Below are 20,459 nucleotides of genomic sequence, written 5' to 3' on the forward strand. Positions count from 1 at the left end.
GAACACAGTAGAAATTCAAGCAGCAAAATTCAACAAAAACAAACAAGAGTAACAAAGGATTTAGATAGTCCAACAAAACTTCAAGCAGCAACTGAAAGACATCTGAACTTGAAAAAACTAGAAATACTGCCATATGTCAAAATCATCAGCATCCCAATTGGAAGGACGGCAATGAGGTAATAAGAACTCTGTAAATGCTATCCAAGAGTATAACATTTAGCATTTGAGCAGCTTCCCACACTGGTGGAATGGCTATACTGTATCCTGTAAAGATATAAAAGGGAAAACTAGAGGAACTTTTCCATCTTATTTTTTATGCTGTCACCATCACCATAGCTTTTGAGTCCCTTTAGCATAGAAATGGTAGAAACAGCAAAGCCCATAATGAGTTTTGTTAAGTTTCTGGTATTTCTGTTGTTGGGAGTAAATACAATTCTGTTTATGATTATTTGTTTCAGGGTCATTTTTAAAGTTATTTATTTTATTCTTATTGAAATGCTGACATGTGATTCCAGTAACATCCTACAGGCAGCAAAGCCAAAAGCTGAAGTATAGTAGGAAGGGAATCAAATTGCATTCTTTCCAGATCCAAGTCCTATAAAGCACATAAAACACACAAACGGTACTGTAAGAACTATGGCTCTTCTTCTGCTGGTCTGTACTTTACTCTGCCAAACTGCCTATAACTTTCAGAGATAACCAATGTATTTTTGGAAGCACACACAGGAAATAAACTTCTGTAAGAATTAAACAAAAATGGATCTTCAAGGCTCTAAGAATAAACTAGGAGACTAAACTATTTAGACCTTGTCCACATGAGAAAGTAGCAAAGGTTTAACATAAAATGTTACTTAAACTAGCACAAGCCACTAATACTTATTTTTTGTTTAAGATTAACTGAAATCAGCCAAAGTAGTTTGTACTGGTATAACTATCCAACTTTAAAAGCTGATTAAGTTAAATTGATGCAACTTTATTGTGCATACAATAGGAATGTGAAAGTATAACTGATTACATAGTGGACCAATGAGCCTCTGGTTTGTTTTTTTTTCTCCTACCTGCCCTCCCCCTCCCCTTGATGGAGTTTGTGCTGTGATTGGCAGGTGGAAACTGTTGGCTTCTAATTAAAGTTTGAATTCTAGAAGCCTCTGCTGATTGGCTGAGCCTTGGTAGGGGGAGGGGCTTTATAAGGCAGTGGGCAAGCGACCATGAGTGCTAACGGAGTTTTGAGAGGGAGTTGGGAAGGGTGGGAGGTTCTCTTGCCTTTCTTTTTAAATCCCTTTTCCAGGACAGCAGCGATGGTTGGTGATGGGTCTGCTGTTGTTACCTGCACAGCGTGTGCCATGTTTGTCCTCCTCCCGGAAGAAAGAACGGATTTCATCTGCACCAAGTGCAATCTGGTCGACATTTTGGAAGAAAAAATTAGAGGACTGGAGGCCCAAGTGTCGACCCTACGCTTGATCAGAAAGGATGAAGACTTCCTCGATAGAAAGCAGCATTTAATCCTTCACGCACGGCAGGCAGAAGAGCCAGAGAGGGAAGTACGTGACCAAGAAGAGAACTGGCAGCATGTAACTTCTAGAAGGGGAAAAAGGCCAGCAAAGGGAATCCCCCGATACTATAGAGGTAAGTAATCGCTTTCAAGCTCTCTCCACAGGCTCTGCAGTGCTGAAAGCTCTGGAAGGGACCTCACAAGGAAGAAACCAGAAGGGAACACCATCTACTGAAAGGCATGGGATGCGTAGTCCTACGAATGGGGGTTCCACGGCCACCACCCCCAAAAGGAAACAACAGGTGGTGGTGGTCGGGGACTCCCTCCTAAGAGGAACTGAGCCATCCCTCTGCCGTCCGGACCTGGAATCTCGAGAGGTGTGCTGCTTACCGGGAGCTCTCATTCAGGATGTCACTGAGAGGCTTACCAAACTGATCAAACCTTCGGATCGCTACCCCTTCCTGCTTCTCCACGTGGGAACTAATGATATGGACAAGAATGATCTTGAGCGTGTTACTGCGGATTATGTAGCGCTAGGAAGAAGGATCCAAGAATTTGGAGCGCAAGTGGTATTCTCCTCCATCCTCCCTCTTGAAGGGAAAGGACTGGGCAGGGATCGTCGAATTGAGGACGTAAATGCGTGGTTGTGCAGATGGTGTCGCAGAGAGGGCTTTGGTTTCTTCGACCATGGGACTCTGTTCCAGGTGCAAGGATTGTTAGGAAGAGATGGGATCCACCTAACGAAGAGAGGAAGGAGCATCTTTGCGGGCAGGCTTGCAAACCTAGTGAGGAGGGCTTTAAACTAGGTTCGTTGGGGGACGGTGACCAAAACCCTGAGGGGAGTGGGAAAGTTGGATACCGGGAAGAAATGCAGAGAGGAAGGGGCAAGAAAGGAGGACCCATGTTTCGAATGGAGAAGATAGGACGATCAACTGGTTACCTGAAGTGTTTGTACACTAATGTGAGAAGCCTGGGCAACAAACAGGAAGAACTGGAGGCCCTGGCCCAGACCAAGAAATATGATTTAATTGGGATAACAGAGACTTGGTGGGATGACTCGCATGACTGGAGCGCTGTCATGGAAGGGTATAGACTGTTCAGGAACAACAGGCAGGGGAGAAAAGGAGGAGGAGTTGCACTATATGTAAGAGAGCACTACGATTGCTCTGAACTCTAGTAGGAAGAGGGGGAAAAACCTGTTGAGAGTCTATGGGTTAAGTTTAAAGGAGCAAACAACAGCATTGATGTTGTGGCTGGTGTTTGCTACAGGCCACCGAATCAGATGGATGAGGTAGATGAGCGAAGCTTCCAGATTGCAGGCCCTGGTTCTCGTGGGGGAGTTTAATCACCCTGACATCTACTGGGAAACCTATACGGCAGTACACAGGCAATCCAGGAAGTTTTTGGAGAATGTTGGGGATAACTTCTTGACACAAGTGCTGAATGATCCGACCAGGGGCCATGCGCAGCTTGATCTTCTGCTCACAAACAGGGAGGAACTAATAGGGGAAGTGGAGGTGGGTGACAACCTGGGAAGCAGTGATCCTGACCAAAGGAAGAAAAGAGAGTAGTAAAATACACACCTTGGACTTCAAAAAAGCAGATTTTGACTCCCTCCGAGATTTGATGAGCAGAATCCCCTGGGATGTTAACATGAAGGGGAAAGGAGTCCAGGACAGCTGGCAGTATTTTAAAGAAGGCACAGAAAGAAATCATCCCGATGCGTAGCAAGAGAGGGAAACATGGTAGGAGACCGGACTGGCTTACAGGTGAACTTAAGAACAAAAAGGAAGTTTACAAAGAGTTGAAACTTGGACAAATGACCAGGAAGGAGTTTAAAGGTATAGCTTGAGAATGCTGGGGGGCTATCAGGAAGGCGAAAGTGCAAATGGAATTGCGACTGGCTAAGGATGTGAAGGATAACAAGAAAGGTTTCTACAGGCATGTTAACAAGAAGAAGGTGATCAGAGAGGGTGTGCGGCCCCTAATGGATGAAGGAGGTAACCTAGTGACAGATTATGTGGGGAAAGCTGAAGTACTCAATGCTTTCTTTGCCTCTGTATTCACGGACAAGGTCGGCTCCTGGACTTCTGCGCCAAGTGACGCAAGATGGGATGAAGAAGAACAGCCCGTGGTGGGTAAAGAACAGGTTAGGAACTATTTAGAAAAGCTAAATGTACACAAATCATGGGTCCAGACTTAGTGCATCCGAGGGTACTGAGGGAGTTGGCAAATGTCATTGTGGAGCCTTTGGCTATTATCTTTGAAAAGTTGTGGAGATCGGGAGAAATCCCGGATGACTGGAAAAAGGCAAATGTAGTGCCCATCTTCAAAAAAGGGAAGAAGGATGATCCAGGGAACTATAGGCTGGTCAGTCTTACCTCGGTTCCTGGAAAAATCATGGAAGGGATCCTTAAGGAATCCATATTGAGGCACTTGGATGAGAGGAAAGTGATTAGGAACAGTCAGCATGGATTCACAAAGCAAAGGGCAAGTCGTGCCTGACCAATCTGATTAGCTTCTATGATGAGATAACTGGCTCGGTGGACATGGGGATGTCAGTGGATGTTATATACCTTGACTTTAGCAAGGCTTTTGATACGGTCTCCTACAATATTCTTGCCAGCAAGTTAATGGATTGTGGATTGGATAAATGGATGGTAAGATGGATAGAAAGATGGCTAGAAGGCCGGGCCCAGTGGGTAGTGGTCAATGGCTCAATGTCAGGATGGTGGTCGGTTTCTAGCGGAGTGCCCCAAGGTTCAGCTCTAGGACCGGTTTTGTTCAATATCTTTATTAATGATCTGGATGAGGGGATGGATTGCACCCTCAGCAAGTTTGTGGATGACACTAAGCTGGAGGGAGAGGTAGATACGCTTAAGGGCAGAGATAGGGTACAGAATGACTTAGACAAATTGGAGGATTGGGCCATAAGAAATCTGATGAGGTTCAACAAGGACAAGTGCAGAGTCCTGCACTTGGGACGGAAGAATCCCAAGCATAGTTACAAGCTGGGGACCAACTGGTTAAGTAGTAGTACTGCAGAAAAGGACCTGGAGGTTACAGTGGATGAGAAGCTAGATATGAGTCAACAGTGTGCCCTTGTAGCCAAGAAGGCTAATGGCATATTAGGTTGCATTAAGAGGAGCATTGCCAGCAGATCCAGAGATGTCATCATTCCCCATTATTTGGCTTTGGTGAGGCCGCATCTGGAGTATTGTGTCCAGTTCTGGGCCCCCCACTACAAAAAGGATATGGATGCATTGGAGAGGGTCCAGTGGAGGGCAACCAAAATGATTAGGGGGCTGGAGCATATGACTCATGAGGAGAGGCTGAGGAACTTGGGTCTGTTTAGTCTGCAGAAGTGAAGAGTGAAGGGGGATTTGATAGCAGCCTTCAACTTCCTGAAGGGAGGTTCCAAAGAGGATGGAGAGGGGCTGTTCACAGTAGTGACAGATGGCAGAACAAGGAGCAATGGTCTCAAGTTGTGGTGGGAGAGGTCCAGGTTGGATATTAGGAAAAACTATTTCACTAGGAGGGTGGTGAAGCACTGGAATGGGTAACCTAGGGAAGTAGTGGAGTCTCCATCCCTAGAGGTGTTTAAGTCTCGGCTTGACAAAGCCCTGGCTGGGTTGATTTAGTTGGAATTGGTCCTGCCTAGAGCAGGGGGCTGGACTTGATGGCCTTCTGAGGTATCTTCCAGTTCTATGATTCTATGATAAGTAGAGAAATGGTTTATCATAGGAAACTATTGACCTGAAGATTTTAAGAACGATCAATTGTGGGCTACAAAGTTTGAAAATTCAGCCTGAAGACTCTATTACCTGTAAAAGGTAATTTTTTTCCAACCCAAAGGACGTTAGTTTGAACTAAGCACTTTTATTAAAAAATGGAGGCAACAGAAAACAATTCTCTTTTTTCCTTTTCTTGTTCCTCTTGCTGCTACTTAGCTACCTTAATATTGTCCATTGCTGCTTTATCCTTGGAAGCTGAGTTTCTTAAGCAATAGCAATCAGTTTCTGTATTCTGGTTCAGATACAGTTTTGCTGTAAAGTTCTGTGCAGCTCCATGTGCTATATTTATGCAAATTATTTAATGACCTATTTTATATATATGGCACTATCCACGTATATCTAAACTGTCTTTTTAAAAAGGTTAATTTCTTTTTGGTGAAAGGTAGGGATGTAAGGGAGTAGTTGAGCCTAGGCTTATCGGGTAGTCAAGTCACTATTCAACTAGCCACTTCTCCCCACCTTGCTGCCTCTATTAGTGGGCTTAAAAGTGGGTTCCCCACAGCACCGCCTCTGCGGGGGTGGCAGTGGAGCCAAAGGTGCAGCGGGAGACCAGGCATGAGCCGGGACAGCTGAGTATCGACTCAAACCTGGACCAATGTTGTGCCTCTGCTTTTTAAAATGTAGTAAGAGCCACCCCGCTCTTACTATATTTAAAAATCTGTGAGTGGGCATGAGCCAGGTCAACTGAGTCCAAGCTCACTCCTGGTCCCTCAGTGCACTTCTGCCTTTTAAACATGGTAAGAGATGGGCAGCTCTTACTATATTTAAAAGGCAGAGTCACAGCAGGGTTAGCTTCCCGGTGCCATGAGCTAACCCTGCTGTGGTGGTGCAGTTTCCCACCTTATCGACTAATCAAGTAGCCAATGGAAATTCCATTGACTACTCTATTAGCTGATTAAACACAATTTAATATTGTTAGTGAAAAGTAGCCTTGGCCTATGAAGCAGTTTATCTATAAAGTAACAGCAGGCTCATCTCTAATTTGGAGAACTTCCTCGGGCCAGGCCAACACTAAAGGGGAAGGTTGAATTAAAATATGCAACTCCAGCTACATAAATGATGTACCCGGAGTTGACATACCTTGATTCTACTTTCCCTGCCATCACCACAGTGGGAGGCCGATAGAAGCAAATGCCCCATCTGCTTCACTTACTCCTTGCAGGATCATGGCTGCTGATGGGGATGCCTGCTGAATTTACTAGACCCATTAAATCAAAATTTGGAAGATCAATCATGATAGTGAAGACATGGCCTCAGTGATGAATAAGAGTACTTTAGTGTCCACAACCCACTTTGTGATGGCTTCTCTGGTTAGTCTGCCTATTAGTGCAAAGGATGACAATGAGTTTGTAATGTGAGAAATGGAAAGGAGACCCATCAATCTCACATAGGAATTAAATATCCATTAGTTGAGAACAACTTTTGATTCATATTGAATTAGCTGGCTTCAGACTGGTTATCAACAGGCAAAAGTCTGTGAAGCTGGATGCCTGTGCAGACGTTAAGTGCTATCACACTTTCCAAAGTCAGGATTGATTTCTGAAATGTAAGTTTTTTAACCAAATTCTAATATTTTTGCAATTTATTCTGGCAGATATGTAAGCAGCAGACACTACAACCAATTTGATAGACATTACATACCTTCTCCATAGTAACACACATTATACACCATTTGAAATTTTATGTCTATTTTAAGATGAGGTATGAGGTGCAGCTGGCAATTGGTGCTGGTAAAAAGAAAGGGGGATAAACAATGACAACATTAACCTGCTGAAATGACCACTTTGAAATATTAGCACTCATTTCTGTTAGTGTAAAGACTGTATTATTTCAAGGGATGAAAATGGATTTCTTGTGTCTGCTTCCTCTTCAGCACTGTACCTATAGTGTTTCTTCAGCATTTCTAAGGGTGATGAATTTTGCTACTTCAACTTTGGAAAAGCATCCTTTTGGAAGAGTAGAGTTTGTGTGCGGTGTGCTAATACACTCTCAGGTTCATTTTTAACCATATATTCAGAAAGGAACTTTACAAGTGACTGTTTGTTAGATGTCACATTTAGAAACTTTTTCCATGGAGAAACAGGACATCCCCAATCATCTGATGTTTTTTCCATCCAGATTCTGTCTTGTGCTGGTTTTCTGTAGTTTTCACAGAGCTACTGTTGCCATATCTGTGTCAAAGACTTGGTTTATAGAATTAGCTTCATCAAATCCTTTTAGGACCTGTCTCAAGTACTCAGCAGCCAATTCTCTGACAGTATGGAATTTATTTCCAGCTATTATTTTATGACAGCCATGACATCTTTGTGGCAGGCACTTAGCTCAGAGATTCTTTTAGCTTGAGCTTCCCACTGATGCCCTATTTCAGCATTGTTTGTTCTTCTCATTGTTCCATCAGCATGAAAAAGAAACATGGGGGAGGTTCTATTAACTGATTAAGAAGAGTTGCCATTGAAACATCATTTCTGCATTTTGACAAAGATCTGCAGGGAACAATTTCTGAACTGGTAGATGCTGTGTGTCCTTCCCTCATAAACTGCCCCACAGCTTAAGGGAAGGTGCACTAAGATGCAAGCCAGCAGTCCAGGGGTTCTAATTCCAGCTCTTCCATGGACTGCTCTCAATATCTCTCTGCACTTCATTAACCAAGGCCTTAGTCACCTACTTTGGGGAGTTTGCTATTATTCACCCATTTTACAAGTGGGATAAGTAAGAAGTTGAATAAGGCCAATGTAGGTAAAACTGGAAATAAAACCCACTTCTCTAATATGATAGACCCAGTGTCATCAATTTTGTAATGCTAACTTTTGTAGGAAAGGGCCAAATTATGTGCTATTTAATCTATGTTAATGTAATGGGTCTTTGTCCCTTGCTAGTCTAGACCACATATAAATGTTTCTAAGTCCTCTGCTACCTCTATGCTCATGTGCATAGTGTTTTAGCTCAAACAATAGAAGCTCACTATTTTTAGATCCAAAAAACCTATTTTTTCCTACTCTTATACAAATTTATGACAGCTTATCAGGAATGCATAACACACACGAAAAATGTATAAATGTCCATGAAGTCTGGATACAACCTTTTTTTTCTTTGCCAGGCAGCCCTAGCTGCCCCTTTAAAGAGCCACATAAGCACTTACTGTGGATTCTAAAGTAGCATTAGGGACTAAGCAGCTCCTATCACAAAGCGTCAGTGAGGAACATTCTTGCTGAAATATAAGTTTTCTGTATTTCAGCGAATGCTTCTCATAGCACAGATCACATCAAAGGTCCACAGAGTTGTTTAGACACCTGACATTGCCTTGACAAACTGCCCAATATTTCTTCACTGAAGAGTATTAAATAGGGAGTCAGATATGAATGACGTACAGACTCTACAACAACGAGAATTATACAGTGGCTTCAAATCCACTTGCATTCCAAATCTCCCTTTTCACTTATTTGAACTGAAACAATAAATACTTGGACTCAGACCAGATGTGAATTTTTTGGAATATTTCAGAAGAATTAATTCAACTCTGAGATAGGCAAGTGAGATATGGTGGAAATATATTTCTTTTAACTTGAAAAAGCTATTCCATTTTTTTCTCAAAATAATCTGTAATAAAATGGTTGACTTTACTGTAAATAAATTTTAAAAGTGGAAAGCAGTGGATACAGAAAAATTAACACACCAGTTATAAGGACAAACAGATACTTACACATTTGGTTCCCTTTTTCATTCAAGGCTGGCCAAAAAACCCCCCCTAAAAACCACACCTGCACTGTTTTTTGAATATTAACATGCAATTGGCATGCCAGATGTGTTAAATATGAAATTTAATGAAATCATTATATACCACATACCTCTGGTATTGTAATGTTGTTCACTCTGTAATATGGTAACAGATTACCAAGAGATCTGATTACTATACTCCTATACAATGCATCATTAAACAAAAGCTCACTTTCGTAATGATTGTTCTGACATATTTTTACATAGGAAAGAGTTGTAAACATCTTACAGATCAAATTTCTAATCAATTCCAGGTTTGTACAAACACAGTATGAAATTATGAGATTTTAGTTGGATAGTCGTATACACAAGTTCAGTTTCACAAAACTGATGTGCCCCTTCAAATTCCGAAAGTAGAGGTTCTGGATCAGCAGTAGCAAGCGTTGTATTTCTGAAGCATGAGAGATATTCCTTATCAACTCAGTAGCACAGTTCAGGAGCACGTTGCATGCTCAGAATTGCTTCTGTATGGAACCAGAAGGTTACTGTGTTATTCTTTATTCTACAACAATCAGAGTTTTCTGTTTTTCCCAAGAATTACATCTCTTTCCAGTATTATGCAATTACACATGTAAAATGTTTTAAAAACAGAAAAATATATAGATGTAGTAGAGGAAGGAAACTCAGCAACACAAAGTTGTTACCATCACCATACTTCTTTTTAAATTAACTATTAAAGTTAATACTCATTTCAGTGGGCACCACTAAAAATTAAAGCATTTAAGAACTGCTACACTATATTTGAACAGCTTACAAACTAAAGGTACTAATTCACATTTTATCATGATTCAGTGTTATGAACAAGAGAGGCAATATTAGTTTTGAAATGTCTGTCTTCCCGAATTCTCTCTGAATTACTTTGTTATATACTGTTGTAATGAACCAAAAGGTAAAGTGTTCCTGTTTGCAAGTGGTCCTTTTCCTCTTGCCAGAAACTCAAGTAACTGATGGGAAAATCAGGACTACTCCATTATTTAAGGAACAATCAAAAACACAGGTGACATATTAACACAAGGGAACATTTACGTTTGATAGATTAAGTTCCAGGATATTTTTATACAGTTACAATGATCTCTTAACAGCTTAAACTATCAGAAGTCCCAAAATCTCATGGTGTTAAGAGCCAAATTTCATGTAACTAAAAAATCTTTTGTAAGGATTTTAAAAACACAATACAGCTCAGAAACTTCAAGAGTCAAAAGGAGGTTGGAAAATCTTATCAAATATAATTTGTACAGGTTGAAACACTCTTAACTGGGATTCTCTGGTCCGGTAACATCTGTGGTCCAGTATGGATGTTGCAGGACCAGAGAGTTCGGGTGGAGAGCCAGCGGCAAGGATCCCTGGTGGGGCTGGGAGCTGTGGTACACAGCTGCCCAGTGGGTCCCCCATCTCTAGAGTGGTGAGCGGCTTCCCTGTGGGTCTATGATCCCCAGCGCAGTGTATATAGCTGCCCAGCAGGTCCCTGGTCCCAGGGTGGCATGCGCGGCTGCCCTGCGGGACCCAGAGCCAGGGTAATGATTGCTGTCCAGTGGGATAAGCAGATCAGCAGGCCAGCAGGAGGTGAGGGGCCAGATGGGAGAAGCCAGACGGTCAGCAGCAGGAGGTACCAGAAACGACCTCCCCTGGCAAAATCCCTCATCAAGGAGGTCCAGCTAACATTCCAAAATAATGAAGAGCATTCTATACCATGCTGAAATATTATTTCAAACTAATGGTGAGCTGGAGGACTTCTTATTCTGACTCCTGGTAACCCTCATTTTAGGAGGAGTAAGGGAAGTTGAAGGAAGACTGCGCCAAAAGCTGTGTTAAGTTATTTTGACTTATACTACTCAACTGACATAGGTCAAGTTGGGTACCTTATTCCAACTTTTGCCCTGCTTTGTACATGCACTCTTAAAGACTAACAAAAATATATAGGTAGTATCATGATCTGAATAAGTGGGTTTTTCCCAGGAAAGCTCATGATACTAATTATATATTTTTGTTAATCTCTAAGGTGCCACAGAACTACTTTAAAGTTACAGACTAACACGGATACCTCTCTGAGACAAACAGAATTTGGCTTGCCCTGAACCTTAATAGAATTTAAGTTATATCCACCACAGACTAAAAAAAATACACAGTAAATGATTTGCAATCATATGTGTTTCTTAAATTGACTTTTTTTATTTGTTTAATGTTTAGTGAGGTGGTAAAGTTTGTGGATGAAACTAAACTGTTTAGGATAGTCAAAACAGAAGCAGACTGTGAGGGACTCCAAAAAGATCTCAATAAAATGAGTGATTGGGCAACAAAATGGCAAATGAAATTTAATGTGGATAAGTGTAAAGTAATGGACACTGAGAAAAATAACTCCAACTATATGTACAGTATGATGGGGGCTAATTTGGCTATGGCAAATCAGGAAAGAGATCTTGGAGTTATCGTGGATAGTTCTCTGACAACTTCCACACAGTGTGCAGCGGCGGTCAAAAAGGCAAATAGGATGCTAGGTATTATTAAGAAAGGGATTGAAAATAAGACACGGAATATCTTACTTTTCCTGTAAGATACATACTATGGTATGTCCACATCTTGAATACTGTGTACAGATGTGGTCTCTTCACCTCAAAAAAGATATTTTGGCCTTGGAAAGGGTTTAGAAACGGGCAACTAAAATGATTAGGGGTTTGGAATGGGTCCCATATGAAGAGAGGTTAAAACAACTGGGACTTTTCAGTTTAGAAAAGAGGAGACTGAGGGGGGATATGATAAGAGGTATATAAAATCATGAGTGGTGTGGAGAGGGTGAATAAAGAAAAGTTATTTATTAGTTCCCATAATAGAAGAACTAGAGGACACCAAATGAAGTTAATGGGTAGCAGGTTTAAAACTAATAAAAGAAAGTTCTTCTTCACACAGCGTGTAGTCAACCTGTGGAACTCCTTGCCAGAGGAGGCTGTGAAGGCTAGGACTATAACAGAGTTTAAAGAGAAGCTAGATAATTTCATGGAGGTTAGGTCCATAAAAGGCTATTAGCCAGGGGATAGAAATGGTGTCCCTGGCCTCTGTTTGTCAGAGGCTGGAGAAGAATGGCAGGAGACAAATCGCTTGATCATTGTCTTCGGTTCACCCTCTTTGGGGCACCTGGTGCTGGCCACTGTTGGCAGACAGGCTACTGGGCTAGATGGACCTTTGGTATGACCCAGTATGGCCGTTCCATGTTCTTATGTTAATGTTTAAGTTGAGGCATAGTGAAATTCAAAGTTGTCAACATCCTATGTGAGAGTTTCTATTACATTTTGGGTGAATTTCCCTTAATTTTGCTTCCAACTCTTAAAATATAATATCCAATAAGCCTCCATTCAAATATTTATGTTCAGTGTTGTGGTGTGAACAGGTAATCAATTGTATGCCTAAATTGAACAAATGTAGGCTCCAGTTCTGCAAGATACTCTATATGGGCAGACACCTGTGCCTTGTAGGGAGCCTTGCTGAAGTAAATTGGACTCTTTATGGCCACCAAAAATTTGTATGGGTCATCTTGCAGGATCAGGACCATAGGAAACTGTGCAATACTATTTGAATATTTTTCATACTACTTAGCTCTTGGATGCTGAATTAAATAACAAATGAAGAACAAGAACTAATGGCCTAGGCCCACTGTGAGTTGTACATTTAACTGTACCATTAGATTTTCTTCCCAGCTCTCCAAAGTGAAGAGGAGAACATGACTAAAGAATAACAGAATCATGCATGAAAACTATATTCAATTAACATCAAGAATGCTGAAAGAAAATGAAGTTAAGGAAAAATATACCATATTTCTACCATAAGTACTGAGAAAAGGTAATATAAAGTAGCTTAGTAAAGTGAAATCCTGTTGTGTTTAGATATATATGTTTAGAAATAAATGTATAGCATCTCAGATGAATACCGTGGCACTCATGGATATGTTAAAAATCAGACTAATATATCTCACTGAGGAAATCTAGTGCATTTCTATAGGAATCATAAATGCATTAACTTTTAGTTAGTTCAATAAAGCAAAACTCTGATGTAGAAAAAATACAGTGGCAGAGCTTAGCAGTGCCACCTGAACACTTTAGTTTGATTCCTTTTATTTCTATTACCTTAGCACCTAGGACCTCTAGCCGTAGGCCATAATACCACTGTGCTAAGTATATAAAACAGAACTAAAAGATCCTCCCTGCCCCAAAGAGCTCACAATCTACAAAAGAAGGGACAGCAGAAGAAGACAAACATGTAGATGGGGTTTACAAGGAAACAGTGAGACAACATTGGTCAATATGAGAAAGTGTCTCTGCATCCAGCAGCTTAATGATTTAGGCATACGAATGACTCCTAGACTATACAATAAGCAAATGCGAATACTTACTGGATAGTAGTCGACTAGTTGCTTCCCCTCTCCTTGCTGCCTCTATCAAAAACAGGCAGCAAGGGGGGAGAAGAGGTGGAGGGGTGCTTCAAAGCAGCAGCACTGCATGGAGCCTGGGGCCAGACCGCGGGCTCACATGGTGCTGCAGCTTTGAAAGGATACGTGCAGCCCGGGGCCAGCTGGGAACTCTCATGCTGACCCCAGGCTCCAGGCAGTGTTTCAAAGTGGCAGCACCTTAAGGAGCCCGGGGTTAACTGGAGAATCAGAGTTCCCAGCTGACCCAATGCTTTCTGTGGTGCTGTCGCTTTGAAACACCACAGGAAGCATAGGGCTAGTGGGAGACTGCTTGAGTCCTCTGCTGGCCCTGTGTTCCCCGTAGCACTTTTGCCTTTGAAGTGAAGCAGCAACCCTTGGGCTATTGCAGTGGTCCCCAACGTTTTGGGGCTGCAGAGCGCATGGGGGCGGGGCCACTCACGCACCACGCATAAGAGGGCAGGGCCGCTCACGGGCCTGGGGGCGGGGCCAAGCATGCGCCGCACGCCCAGGGCCAACATCGGCATGTGCTGCGACACCGGGCAGGGCCGCCCAGGTGCCACGCGCCCAGGGCAAGGGCCAGCACCGGCATGTGCTGTGACCCTGGGCAGGGGTAGCCCAGGCACCGCATGCACGGGGCCGGCACTGGCATGCGCCGCGACCCCAGGGCAGGGGCCACCCATGCGCCCGGGGCTGGCACCTGCCACACGCCCGGGGGCGGGGCCAGCCAGATTGCTCCGCGGGCGCACATAAATGGCCCAGCGGGCGCCATGGCACCCGCGGGCACTGTGTCGGGGTCCACTGGGCTATTGCTACACTTCAAAGGTGGAAGCGCCCTTATCGACTAATCAAATAGTTGATGCAATTTGCATCGACTATTTGATTAGTAAATTAAATCTAAATTTTACATCCCTATAATGATTGTCAAGTTTTTTGTAGGTACAAGTGGGTCCTCCCTGGACCAGCAACCTCGGAACCTGAGTGGTCCAAACCATAGCGTTTGTTGGACCATGGGAGGTCATGGCTCCCCACCTAGCTATTGGTTCTATCCCCTGCCATTGGCCCCTCTGCACTCAGCTCCAGCCAGGGCCATGATCCTCACCACGCCAGCCCCACTAGTGCTGGGGCTGCATTCCCCACATATTCAGATGATAGTTGAATATGTGAAACGGGTCTCAAACTCAATTTATCTTAGAGCCAGTAACCAGTCCTCAAATTCTCATAATGGGCCAGCAGGCACGCCCTTCTGGCAGGGCTCTGGGGGAGTGGGTGGGGTCTCTGAACAGTCTCTAACCCTACCTACCACTCTGGGTGATTAAAACCCCCTCATATGGCCACCAGTGCCACCACCACTAGGCAGTGAGGCAAGAGCCTGTTCCAGCTACTAGCTCCATGCCATTACTTGCAAATCTCTGTGATACATGAGAGATGTGTGCAGAGACATTCCATCCATAGGACAGTTTGGCATGGCAGCTGCTTCAAACATCCTATAGATGGGATGGTCCCCCATACTCAGCCTGCGGGCTGGGGCTGGCGGCAGGGGTCAAGCCCTTGGCACTAACCACAGTGGCAGGAGTTGTGGGGAAGTGGCGCTATAAAGCCGCAGGCTCTGCCATCATTTGCTAAGCAAGCACAAGGTCTACTTTCTGCTGCCACAGGCAGGCTTAGGAGATAGTAGCAGAGCAGAGGCTGATGTGTCCCCTCTGCTTCCCTGAAACTCCCACCACTGCAGAGATTGCAGGAGGGCCTGACCCTTGCAACTACCACGTGCTAGGCCCCTCAGTAATACCTGAGGCCACAACCTTGAGGGACGGGACTTGAGCAAATAATTGTGATGAGGGGAGAGAAGACAATAGAGGGAAGGGAAGAGGCGGGGTAAGGACAGAACAGGGACTGGACTCAAAGGGGTAGGGAAGGTATGGACAACATCCCAAGGCCACAAGGACTCACATGCCAGCAGTTGTATTCAGGTCAGATTGTAGAACTGCAAGCCATACATTTTCAGACCCCAGATGTAAAGGGAACAGAAGGAGATTCAGGACAGAACTCTGTAGAACCTTTGGTAGGTTGAGGGGGAGGGGGGGAGTTTTCACCTAAGCACATGCTGAAGGATTAATTATAGGAAAGATGAGGAGATTCCTGGTCTCTTGCTTCCCCAGCAACTGCTGTAGAAGGGGCTTTCTGATGGCAAAGAGGGGAATGGTAAAAATAGTCACCTCAGGTTTCTGAAGTATACAGAAGAAACAATTATGCCTCTATCCTGCATACATTGGCATATGAGTAGTCCCATTAAATTCACTGGGATTACTCACATATCTCAATGTTTAGAGAATCAGTGCTTTAAGATTAAATGTAGGATGTAAAAGCTACATTTGTAAATACTAAAATCTACCATAATTTTTAAAAGGAAATCAAGGCAAGTATCTCAAATAATACTTTCACTTTCTTTCTGATCAGTGTGACCTTTCATTTAGAGGATATGTTTGCTCAGTCTGTTTCAAGATCAAAATAAATATTTTCAGCATACACTGATGAGAAGTTCTCTTTATATTAAGGCTATATTGTTACCTACTTGCTCTGTATTCTTGGAGAACCAGAGCACAGTACTCATGGAAGACACGCACATGCACCGCACATGCACACTCTGCTTAAAGCAAAGCCAAAGTAATGAGAAGGCAGAGGAAAACATCTAAATCCCTCCAGACAAGGGGGTTAAGGAAACACCCCTAGCCTCAAATGAAGAACAACATGTACAATGCTAGAACCACACTCAACTGAAGGCGGAGGATACAGAAAATAGGAAAGCACTTCCTGGTTGACAATCTCTGCTCCAGATGCTAATAAGCCCATGCTTGCTCACATCCAGAGAAGTAGTTTCAGGCCAATTTTAGTAATAAATCATCTACTGGTATCCAAAATACCGAAACAGCATGTTTGGGCACCACTGATCCTGACATGATGGGCTTATCACCAACACTGACAGCAAAGATTGAGCTGGCAAGGCTCTCTCTTGAGCTAGAGCAGCCTGTGGCAAAATGGCCTTTCTTGTCTCTGCTCTAGAGACTGCAGAGCGGAGACCGTATGAGCACTTTGTCAAAAAAAATGTTTAGTCTCATCTCCCTGTCTTTACATGCCGTAACGGTCAGCCTGGCACAGTGCATTTTTTAGGTATATGGGCCTCAACGAGACACTTAATACACTCTGCATGACCATCCAAAGCTGGCATGGCGTCACGGTATGTGGAACATTTCTTAAAGCCAGGGGAGCCCAGCATGGCTAGTTACAAGACGTACTAGCCAATGAAGTCTTCTTGTTCCTTTTTTTTTTTAATAATAAAATGAACTACAAATGAACTATAACAACTAGAACTATAATAACTGTAACTAACTACAAAAATAAACAACTAAGTATTATATTCCTGACAGGATTTCTCTGAGGAGAGGAGGCTGGCTCCATCTGCAACTGCAGGCAGCAAAGAAGGAACTGGTGGAAGCCAGACCACACAAGAGATCAAAAGAGTGAGAATGGAAAAAAGTGCGTGTCCAGCTGACTACCGCTCAAGAAAACTACAATTTGAGGTGCCGGGACAACCCAACACCTACAATGGAGCACCACGGGGACACCATTCGAAGAAGGACTCCAACTTACAAATTAAAGTACAAACCCGTATCAAGTGCTATAACAGAAACATAGATGGAATTGCTAAAACCAGTAACTACTATCAGGGGCAGATGACTGTTTTGCGGGGCCCTTGGCAGCATAACTGCGCAGGGCCCCCCCCTTTGCCACGGCGCATGCACTGTGACGCCATGCGCGGTGGTGCCATGGCGCATGCGCGGGGCTTTTTTAAGCGCGGGGTCCGGGGCGGCCGCCCCGTTCGCCCTGTCCTATATCCGCCCCTGACTACTATGTACTTAAATGTTTTTAAGCATTTGCTGTTAAAATAAAAATAGTGCCATGACATGCATTGCACAATGATCATAAAGATAAGCGATGAAGTGTGCAGAGTAATATCTCTTCCTATATAAAAAAAAATTCCTGACGGATGACAGAATGACATCATCACATCATCAGTGTCCACATGCTGCTTGCTGTGACTAGCCTCAGTGCCATCCCCTCCAGGCATGGGCTGCTCCAGCTCAGCTCTCATGTCACACCACCAGGGAGGAGCTGCTGGGGCCGGGTCCCCTCTGTCATCCAAGTCCCCAATGTGTGCCCACTTATTCACTGGTATGTGTAACTTTGGCATGACCCAGAGGGCTGTCTTCTGGCAACATGATGCAGTCCCAATCTGTTCAGTCTCTCTTCACATACCCGTTCTGGGTCTCTAATCATTTTAACTTCCTAGCTTGCAAATCTTTCCATGTCTGCTACATCTTTTTGGAGGTATGGTGACCAAAAATGAACACAGTCAGCCCTGCAGGTGAGGGCAAACTCTATACTTACAGAATGGCATGAAAATTAAGGGTCTCGATTAACTTTAGTCAACGCAAATGATTAATGCAAAACAAATAAGCTACATTTTAGAAAGCACTGGTAGATGGTGCCATCCCCGTCACTGACTGCCCTGCCAAGACCACCCTCCCCCACCCCACTCACTCAACCCCACTGCCAAGACCCTGCATCTCCAGCCCTCTCACTCCTACCCCCCAAACTGACACCCCACATCCGCAACCCCTTCATCACTTCTGCTGAGACCCCACATCCCAGCCCGCTCCTGCCCCCTCCCCCTGGCCAGACATCTACTCCTAGCCTGCTCCTGCTCCCTTCCCCCCGGCCAGACATCTACCACAGACAGAGGAGGTTTGGCAAGAGTAGCAAGCAAGGGGCACACCCCCCAGTAAGAGTAATAGAAATTACATTTGTAATGGAGCAAAACTACCATTAAAATGGGTTACAAGTATGGAAGTACAATTTAGGGAATTGCAGCAAAAGATAAGACAAATTTGTGAACTGTTATGGAACTTCATGTACAAACTCATGTGAGACTTTTAAATCCTAAAAATGAGTTACACGCTCTCTCTCATGCTATGTGGGATATTTTCAGCATTCTGTCTTCTATGCAAGGAGAGACAATGCATTAGGGAAGCTATACCTTTAAGAGGAAAGTCAGGAAGCTGTCCTGCGCTCCCAAGCTAGTACTTTCACCTTGACAGTGGAATCAAAGCCCCTCTCTGACTCCCACCCCTGCCTTTGCACACTTGGCAGGTGGCTCACCCCTCTGGGTAAGTGTTTCCCCCTTTGCCCCTCTCTGTGTGGAGGCACAACCTCCACACAAAGGCTGGCAGTGTCTCCCAGCTCCAATTACCTCTCACCTGATTTTTCCCTTCCACCCCCTGTTCTGCCTCACCCTAAAGTTAATTGACCCCCACCCCAGGCAATGTTCCCTCAGTCTAAGCCATATAGCAGCACAGCTTCATAGGTGATTAATCAGACCCACCCAGTCAGAGACTCAAGGCTCCATGCATGGAGCTGACTGGGCGGAGCTAATTAATCACCTGTGACACTGTGCTGCCCCACAGCTCTTAGAAGGAACACTGCCCCCACACCAGTTAATTTCTGCCCGTCCCCTCATACTCTGCCTATCCCCTTCCATCCCACTGTGATTTGCCTCCGGAATCCCTTCTTAATGCTTGCAAAGACCCATGAGCAGCATCTGAATCCATGTACAGGCAGAGTAAGGCCAACAGCAATTGCAGCTCTTACTGAGCATGCTCAGTTCCAGTGTGCATGCTCAATACACTGTAGGTATGGAATTCTGAGATGCATCTGCTTCTGACTCTATGCCAGCCCCTGAGGCTCTGCATTCCTCCAAACAATGGTAATCCCACACTGGCCCTCCAGCCGCCCCACTGTGGGGCTGGAGCACACAACTACTACTGGCCTAGATCCTTCCTAAGCTCCAGTGTGTGAAGAGAATGTGGAAAGTGTCTTTCTCTTTCTCAGTCAGAGGCCTTCTCAGTGAGGGCTTGGTTTTTCTTTTTTGCTTCTCAGCAGCCCCCAACCCAAAAAAGATTCCCCACCCCTGCTCAAAGGAACACCTCCCATAGCCAGGGATGGTCAGTTTTTATTGTCTAGCCTAAACAAAACAACTTCAGAATACTCCCTTGAACCATCCATTTACCCATAAACAAACTTGGTATCCCCCTTGAGACATTGTTGTGTCCCTACAAAAAACCCTACCCAAGTAAAGCGTTCTGATACCTAAATCTAAATTCTGCATCAGTTCCATTAGGACTTCATCTTCTCCATATTGACTAGGCTGGAGACTCTACTCTGCCTATCTTCAACACATGGGACCCTCAACTATCATCCACCTAGAGAACCCCAATCAGTTCAAGCTTCATGGAAGGGTGAGATTTCTTTCGCTCTCTCTCCTCCAACCCCTCCATCCATCTCTCTAGTTATAGCCTCTTGGTCTTGTCTCATGTGGTCAGTTATAGCTTGTTAGCCCTAATGTTTGTAATCATGTTTAAGGTAGATTTAATGTTGCAACCCTTTTTTTTTTTTTACTCCCCTTGTATGGTTACTGCCTAGAAATAAATAACTTCCGTTGTTCATTTTTCTCTCTTTTCCTCTTTCGCCCTCCCTCCCCCAGGTGTTGTTTTGGCTCTCCCATTCACTCTGCAGAAACACTCCTTGTACCTAAGCTAAAGATCCCGGTATTGCCCAAAAGCCCTGTGGGCTTTTCTAGCAGAACAGTTGTGACATAAAAGTGGGAATAAGGGGATGTTGAACCTGGGGATGTAGGAGGGTGGCACTTTCAAGTGCTGTTTATCCCAGTCCATTGAGGGCAAGGGAACATGAGGGTCACAGCTTGGCATTGCTTTGCAACCCAGCCTACTGAGTCCAGGGACATAAGAGGTCAGCTTGTGAGTGCTGAATAACCAGTCCTCTCAGACATTCTCTGGTAGCAGGGATGAGTATGTGTATGTTCGTCTGATTCTAGAATGGGAAGAACCTAATCCTGGGGAACATAGATTCT

General features: G+C 44.1%; 1 protein-coding gene across 2 annotated transcripts in view; it reads right to left on the reverse strand.

Moving 5' to 3' along the window:
- Nucleotides 1-20,459, reverse strand: part of HIRA (histone cell cycle regulator) — a 107,461-nt gene that overhangs the window by 77,349 nt on the left and 9,653 nt on the right. The window lies entirely within an intron of this gene.

Source organism: Pelodiscus sinensis, chromosome 15 (assembly GCF_049634645.1).
Source record: "Pelodiscus sinensis isolate JC-2024 chromosome 15, ASM4963464v1, whole genome shotgun sequence".
Classification (NCBI taxonomy): domain Eukaryota; kingdom Metazoa; phylum Chordata; order Testudines; family Trionychidae; genus Pelodiscus; species Pelodiscus sinensis.